Source organism: Colobus angolensis, unplaced genomic scaffold, assembly GCF_000951035.1.
Source record: "Colobus angolensis palliatus isolate OR3802 unplaced genomic scaffold, Cang.pa_1.0 Scaffold71, whole genome shotgun sequence".
In the NCBI taxonomy this organism is placed as follows: domain Eukaryota; kingdom Metazoa; phylum Chordata; class Mammalia; order Primates; family Cercopithecidae; genus Colobus; species Colobus angolensis.
The window spans coordinates 9,267,742-9,275,520 of record NW_012120821.1 but is presented as its reverse complement, the minus strand read 5'-3'; the positions used below and the strand labels follow the sequence as shown (position 1 = coordinate 9,275,520).

Genomic DNA, 7,779 nt, shown 5'->3' with positions numbered 1-7,779 from the left:
AAAAAAAAAAAAAAAAGAAAAGAAAAAAAATGGGGTGTGGCATCTGCCCGTATCCCCGCCTTGCTCCTGCTCTTTTCACGTGACAGGCCTGCTCCAGCTTTGCCTTCCATTATGAGTAAAACTCCCTGAGGCCTCCCCGGAAGCTGAGCCATGCTTGTGCAGTCTCCAGAACCATGAGCCAATTAAACTTCTTTTCTTTATAAATTACCCAGTCTCAGGTATTCCTTTACACCCATGCAAGAATGGCCTACCACATCGCTTCATCCTATTTCTGGGCCAAATGCAAGTTCAGTGAGTTTTGTGGAAGACGACTCCCCCTAGTGACCATTTAGACCACAAGCATGAGTCTCCAGAAAAGTCATTTCTACTTGCCATGCTTAACCAAGTTCCCAACCTCCTAAGTCCCTCTTAGCACTCTGGACCAATGCTGGGTCTGTGATGACAAATGTTGCAGCCATGAGTACTTGTGATACAAGACTAATTCAAGTAAACTACATACATCTAAAAAGTACTGTGCTCCTTAAGAGATTGTAGGGTTATCATACTCAGTTCCCAGGGGCCGTTCAGTTCAAGTATCCCAACGGCTTCCCATAATCATCCTATTGGAAGTTCCAGGGTGAGATCATCATTGGTATGTGAAAACCATGTCATGTCAATATTCCCCTCTCAGACATCATTGTGATTTTTTGAATGCCTGCCTGTATTGTTTTCCAAACACATTACCACATGCTGTAGTTAAAAGGGCAAACTAGACTCCAATATACTAGGCAGACAACAGCAATGATGTCTCCCTCATACCCAGGTATTTGCTTTAACAATGGGATGTCATCCTGGTTTACAAAAACATGCTGAAGAGCTGTTAGCTGACAGTCACAGTATGTCCAGTGAGGTTCAAAGGCAGGAATCCTCTTAGTGCTACAGAGAATCAGCATGATACGCATAAGAACAAAATGTGACTAAAACAGTAATCCCAACCTACTGTTGCTTAGGCAGGTCATAAAAGAACTCTGATGTCTTCTCTCCAAATCTCATATATAACGTCTCAGGTAATTGTTGCCATGTGGCTTCGGTCCAGTCCTCCTTATCAAAGGGAAATACATCTTGGGGTATTTTCTTGTATTGGCTATGATCAGCACCACATAAGAGAGAACAGCTAAGAATATTATACTCCTGCTGCTGAGATAAAAATGACAACTCCCAGTGGCCAGGTGCAGTGGCTCACGCCTGTAATCCCAGCATTTTGGGAGGCTGAGGTGGGTGGATCATTTGACACCAGCAGTTCGATACCAGCCTGGCAATATAGTGAAACCGTGTCTCTACTAAAAATACAAAAAATTAGCCAGGTTCAGTGGCGCATGACTGTGGTCCCAGTTACTCAGGAAGCTGAGGTATGAGAATTGCTTGAATCTTCTAGGCTGAGGTTGCCGCGAGCTGAGGTCATGCCACTGCACTCCAGCCTGGGTGACAGAGTGAGACTCCAGCTAAAAAAAGAAAAAAAAAAGACACCTTCCTTTCCAGGTATTATTTCCCATTTTATGATCTCTTTCCATTTGTCACCTGTCTTGATCCAGACTGGGCTTCTCTGGGTAGACATCTCTGGTTCAGCTATCCTGCCCTCTACAGGCATGTAGCAGGATTAGGCTTCCCAGAACTGCTTCTTGTGTCTATTACCAGGTAGAAGGCATAGGGCTAGAAAGGCAAAGAAAGATGGGAATGTCGATAAAACAGTTAATGATATTACTGTAAATATCAGGAAGGCTACAAAAAAAGAAATACGATTTCTTTTTTGTCTTCAAAGGGTTTTCCAAGCAGTGAAGCACTTGCCGTGTTGAACGATAGCAAAAAAGGATACTTTTTGCAATATAATTAGATGTTCTATAGTGCTACAAGGAATTGCCTTCCGAATGGAGGTTCATGTATAATACTCATTTACAATTCAATATATAATTACGCAAATAATTTTTAAATATAATAAATAATAAAGACTGTTCTGTGGATGGTAGTGTTTAATACATTTTATATTTTGTATAGTGATTTCAGGCCTTTTGTTTTCTTAAAATCAGCAGCTGTTTAGCCTAATTCTTAGCATTATTTTGTCGTTTGCGCCAGTACTTTTTTGTGCACGCTTTTTGTGATCTGTGTTAAAAACCTGCATTGCCAACATTGCAGCTCGAACTTAAACTTGTTATACAAATAAATATTTAATTTAAAAAAAAAAAGAAAGATGGGAATGTCTCACAGGGGAGGGATGCATCACTATGGTCAGCCCTCATGAGATGAAATCACTATCCAGCCCATTATTTCTTTAGGAATATGCACAGTCAAGTTATTTATTTGTTTATTTTTAACTTTAGGGTTTTTTTTTTTTTTAAATAAAACAAATTTGCCTGACAGTTCCAAGTACAAAACTAACCAGTTTCAAACTTATTAATGATAATAGTACAGAAATGTGTCCTTCCTCAGGGGAACAGTGTCCTCCCTGGGGCTCTCTTGGGTCACAGTGCAGATCCTGGGTGCATGCTCAGTGTACATGTCCCTCTTGGCTGCAGAAATGAAGACATCTTTCACTAGCTGTGGACTCTGACCAAGGAGAGCAGGACATGCTTTACCTTCTACATGTTCTTAAAACCAACAAAAATCTGATTGTCAAGCAGGAGCTGTAGTGTGGCATCTGCTGAACCTCCAGCCTTGAAGGAATCTCTCTGGTAGGACCCACCAGGTCAAAGCTGCACACAGCTCCCTTCCATTCTTTAAGTTCACAGGTGACAGACGATGTTGTAACCATCGTATGGAAAGTAGTGCCTGGATACAGGATTGTAAATAGCATTCCAATTGCCCCAGTGGTCATGGCCTTATTATTAGGATGTTTATACATCTTTAGTTTTGCTGCAATAATCTTTGTCAGGGAAGACAGTCTCCATGAAAACCACTGCATCCAATGACCGTTTTGTCTGTTAATTTGTAACATTTGGGGTTATCCCAGGTGTTAATTGAAACCCTTGACCCAACAGAGTGTCAGAAGTGGCAATGGAAAAGTCTTGTGCAGCTGTTGTCAAACCAGTATCTCCATTGAAAACATAGGATGACAGGTGCAGTCCTAAGGAGCCCGCGGGGCTGGGCAGCTCCACTGTCAGGGACCCGAGTGGCTGTGGAGGACCACAGTGCACTGCTGCAGCTCTGGCTCCTGTCGGTTACCGCCAGAAGGCAGCTCCCACGCACATCGAATTTACAGGAATCTGAAGAATTCTGAGCAGCAACGTCTCCTTCTGTCCGGACAAGCATTATGTGGACTAAAGATAATTTGATTCATAAGAAAAGTGAAATTTTGTGCCACGAAGATAATTTTTATGAGATAATAGCATCATCTTTGACCTTCTCATTCCCACATTTGTACTCTTATCCGAAAATTTCCGAAGTTATTTCTTATATTCAGATGAGGAATACATGTGGCTGGTATTAATCTGCATTGTTCACAAGTGCCAAATAGTTCCAAAAGCCCTTGCTCATCATCTCCAGGTCAGTCAACTCCATTTAAAATTGAAGTTTGATTTACGTAGAGTAAAATGACTTACGTCATAGAGGTACAGTTTTTTTACTGATGAGTTTTAAATCCATATTCTCATTAATGGACATTTGGGTTGTTTTCACTATGGCCTATTATGAATGATGCTGCTATGAATATTGTTGCATCTTTTTTGGTTGATACAGGATAATTATACATTTGAAATTATTAGAAATTGCTGAACTGTTTTCCAAGATAATTGTATAATTTTTGCATTCCCACCATCCATATATGAGAGTTTCAGTGCTCCAACATCTCATATTGTCTTTTTAATTGTAGCCATTCTATCAAATATGCAATGGTATCATATTGTGACTTTAATTTCATTTTCTTGATAAGCGATGATGTTGAGTGCTATTTCACATGTGTGATATTCAAATTGGCCATTTGAAAATCTTCTTTTGTAAAATGTGTGTTCAAGTTTTTTGCCACTTTTAAACGTGTATGTCTTTGCTTATTGACTTTTAAGAGTTTTTTATATATTGTGGATATGTTTTTGTCAGCTATATTTATTGTGAATATTATTTCCTTACCATTTACTTAATGGTGTCTTTTGATGAGCAGTAGGTTTAAATTTTGAAGAAATGTAATTTAATAATGTTTCCTTTACGGTTTTTTTTTTGTTTCCTGACCAAGAAAATTTTCACCTCAAGGTTGAAAATACATTTTTCTGTTTTCTTCAAGAAATTTTATAGTGTAAGTGCTGAGATTTAAGTTTATGAACTACTTTCAATTAATTTTTGTGTATGGTGTGTAGTATGGGGTTAAGATTTATTTCTTTTTTCACTTATGTATTGAAAGGACCCTCCTTTCTCCATTAAATGACTATATATAAGTGAAACTAATTCTGAGTTCTCCATTCGTTTCACTGATCTATTTTATTTTTATTTTTATTTTTTGAGGCTGAGTCTCACCCTGTTGCCCAGGCTGGAGTGCAGCGGCGCGATCTCTGCTCACTGCAACCTCTGCATCCTGGCCTTAAGCAATTCTCTTGCCTCAGCCTCCTGAAGGCACCAGGTCATAATACCTTAGATCACAGGGGTGGAAGTACTCAATGTGGGCCACTACACTGAGACAATGTAACTGCCAAACTCCTGGCAAGTCTCCAAAATGGCTTTGGGACCTGTGAGAAGTTCGGGGACTCTGGTGTAGCAAGAACTATTGGCATCTGTGGTGGCTATGAGACCACTGAGAGTCTCTAGCTTACCTTCTTCCTGTAAGAAGTCCTCCCCTAAATCAGTTGATAGTGGCTGGGGAGATATTGTGACAGAGGCAGAGTGCCTTGCTTCTCTCTGTCTGTTGTGCTATCCTGGGCTTCTGTGCTCCACAGGAATTTTTGCCACTGCCCTGGTGCTCTCCAGCATAGTTTCTCAGTCACTCCAATTGAAATATAATTGTTTATTCACTGTTTTGGTTCCTATCTGTGAAGGTGATGAGCACCAGGGAACAAACTCTAGTCAGCCATCTTGCTGATGTCACTTCATGCAATCTGTCATCATTTCTCTAAATAAGCTTTTTAATCCTTTCTCTTTCTCTGCTTCTTCTGAGACTCCCATAATGCACAAATTGTTTCACCTGATGGTGTCCCATAAGCCCCATAGACTTTTTTCACTCTCTTTTCTTTCTGTTTTTATTACTGGCTGATTTTAAATGATTGTGTTTTTTGCTCAACAGTCTGTTGTGGGAACTCTCTATTAAAATTTTCAGTTTAGTTATTGTATTCTTTTGCTCCAGAATTTTTATTTGGATTTGGTTTTCATCTCTTTATTGAATTTCTGATTTTTATTAATTTGCTGTTTTTCCAATTAAAAAATTATTTATGTTCTGCTGCAGCTCACTGAGCTTCTTTAAGAATTATCAGGCAATTAGTAGCTCTCCATTTCTTTGGTATCAGTTAAAGGAGCTTTATGTTTTTCCTTTAGTGGTGTCATGTTTTCTTGATTTTCTTTCCATGTTCCTTGAAGCTTGTGTTGCTGTCTTTTCAGTTGAAGAAGTATTTATCTCTTCCAGTTTTTACTATCTTTGGGAGAGAAAGACCTCCAAAAAATCAGCCTGTCTAGAGATCTGGACATCTCTCAAAATTGTTCTGTGCCTGTGCCCACTCTGCTGCTTCATTCTCTTCTGGGATGGATGTCTTAGGATTACATGGATTCTCTCTATTCCACAAAGACAGGTCAGGTTCAGAGAGCCCCTTGTTTAATTTCCATAGACAAGTGCCCTGAAGTGTTCAAGGTTGTGTGCATTCTCTCAGTCCAGCAGTGCTGAGCCAGCTGTTGATAGCTGTGTGCTGTCTTTGGGGTAAGGAAGCTTGCCATCTGTGAGGGAACATGAGGCACCAACTCTGTGGTGGTAGGAGCATGGAGTGCTGGGGGTGCTTGCCAGCTAGTGTGGGGGAGGTCTTTAGGTGAGATGTCCTGTGGGGTTTGTGAGTAGGAGCTTTTGGTGTAGTTCATGAGCCAGCTGTGGCAGTTTGTGGGCTAGAACTTTCTATACCACTGCCTTGCTGATGTTACTCTCTTGAACTGCCACCAAATTTCTGATTTACAAAAGTGTCTTGCTTTCAACAATTCCATAAGTTTATAGAAATATTAGATATTTAGGTTTAAACCATTTTGAATATTTCAAAAAACATTAAAAAACATGTCCCATTTGGATTGATGGGTGCAGCAAACCACCATGGCACATGTATACCTATGTAACGAACCTGCGCATTCTGCACATGTATCCCAGAACTTAAAGTATAATTTTTAAAAAGTCCTATTGATAGGTGGGAATTGAACAATGAGATCACTTGGACACAGGAAGGGGAACATCACACACTGGGGCCTATTGGGGAGAGGGGGGAGGGGGAAGGGATGGCATTAGGAGATATACCTAATGTAAATGACAAGTTAATGGGTGCAGCACACCAACATGGCACACGTATACATATATGCAACAAACCTGCACATTGTGCATGTGTACCCTAGGACTTAAAGTATAATAATTAAAAAAAAAAGTCCCATTGAATCTTTATGGCAGCCTTTTAAGGAATGCTTGAATTTTGAAAGCTAGGAGTTGTAACATGCTTTAGACTTCTTATACATGCATTTATTTTGTGAAAATTATGTTTTACGATCAATTGCAGATGTTTCAGTACTTGGAATAGGAATTTTTTTTTTTAGTTTTACAGCTAATTTATCTGAATTCTTTTAAAGTCATTTTTTCTGTATTTACAGTGTATTAGGATGTCTTTGCCCACTTCTGAAGTGTATTTACTCAATTTCTTATTTAGCAATGGGCAGAAAATTATAATATGTATATTATTTCCTAGTTAATTTCTTACTTTACTTACCTTATAGCATTGTTGTATGCTATAGAGTTATAGAATTGGTTATTTGATTAATTTATCTTTAATGAATAGATGTAGTTCTATGTACGTAAAGTAGTACAGAGCCTTGCAGTAAGGAAAATCATTAATCCCTATTAACTCACTTTTTTCCTGATCTAGGAGTTAAAAGATGGAGAAATAAAAGTATCTGTGGGTTAGGCATTGATCCTTGGGGTGACTTCAGTGGTCTTTCTGCATGAGTAAAAGGGGAAGGATTCCAGAATCTGACAGCTAACCATTCCCTAATGTGTGTCTAACCCTGTGCTAGACCCCAAGTGATGGAGGAGAGGGGACAAGTAAACTACATGACCTCTGTCCTAGAGGTGCGTATAGCTTTTGGGAGAAAGATGTATGCCCCAGATTGTAAGGAAGACTGTATGTGTGATAAAATGTCTCAGGGTAGTGTGAGCTGAAGACTATGTGAAAAGTGAAGGAGAGAATTTTGAGAAGGACCCTACAGAAATGGCCATTTTCTGAAAAGTCTAAGAGAAGCCCAAGCAGTCATCCAGCCAATGGAAGTGTTGATTAACTCTTGTTAAAGAAAGAGGGAGTAAAAGTGGATTGAATGATTTACTGAATTTGAATCTCATAATTTTGTTGTTTTGCAGGGACAGGTTAGGTCTTTCCTGTGCTATTCTCATGATAGTGAATAAGTCTCACGAGATCTGATGGTTTTAAAAATGGGACTCTCCCTGTACAAGCTCTCTTCTCTTGTCTACCACCATGTTAGACATACTTTTCACCATCTGCCATGATTGTGAGGCTTCCCCAGCCATGTGGAACTGTAAGTCAATTAAACTTTCCTTCCTTCCTTCCTTCCTTCCTTCCTTCCTTCCTTCCTTCCTTC

General features: G+C 39.5%; 1 pseudogene; it reads right to left on the bottom strand.

Moving 5' to 3' along the window:
- Window positions 1-2,427: 2,427 nt before the first annotated feature.
- The window catches only part of LOC105501450, a 53,343-nt pseudogene continuing 47,991 nt past the window's right edge, over window positions 2,428-7,779 (bottom strand).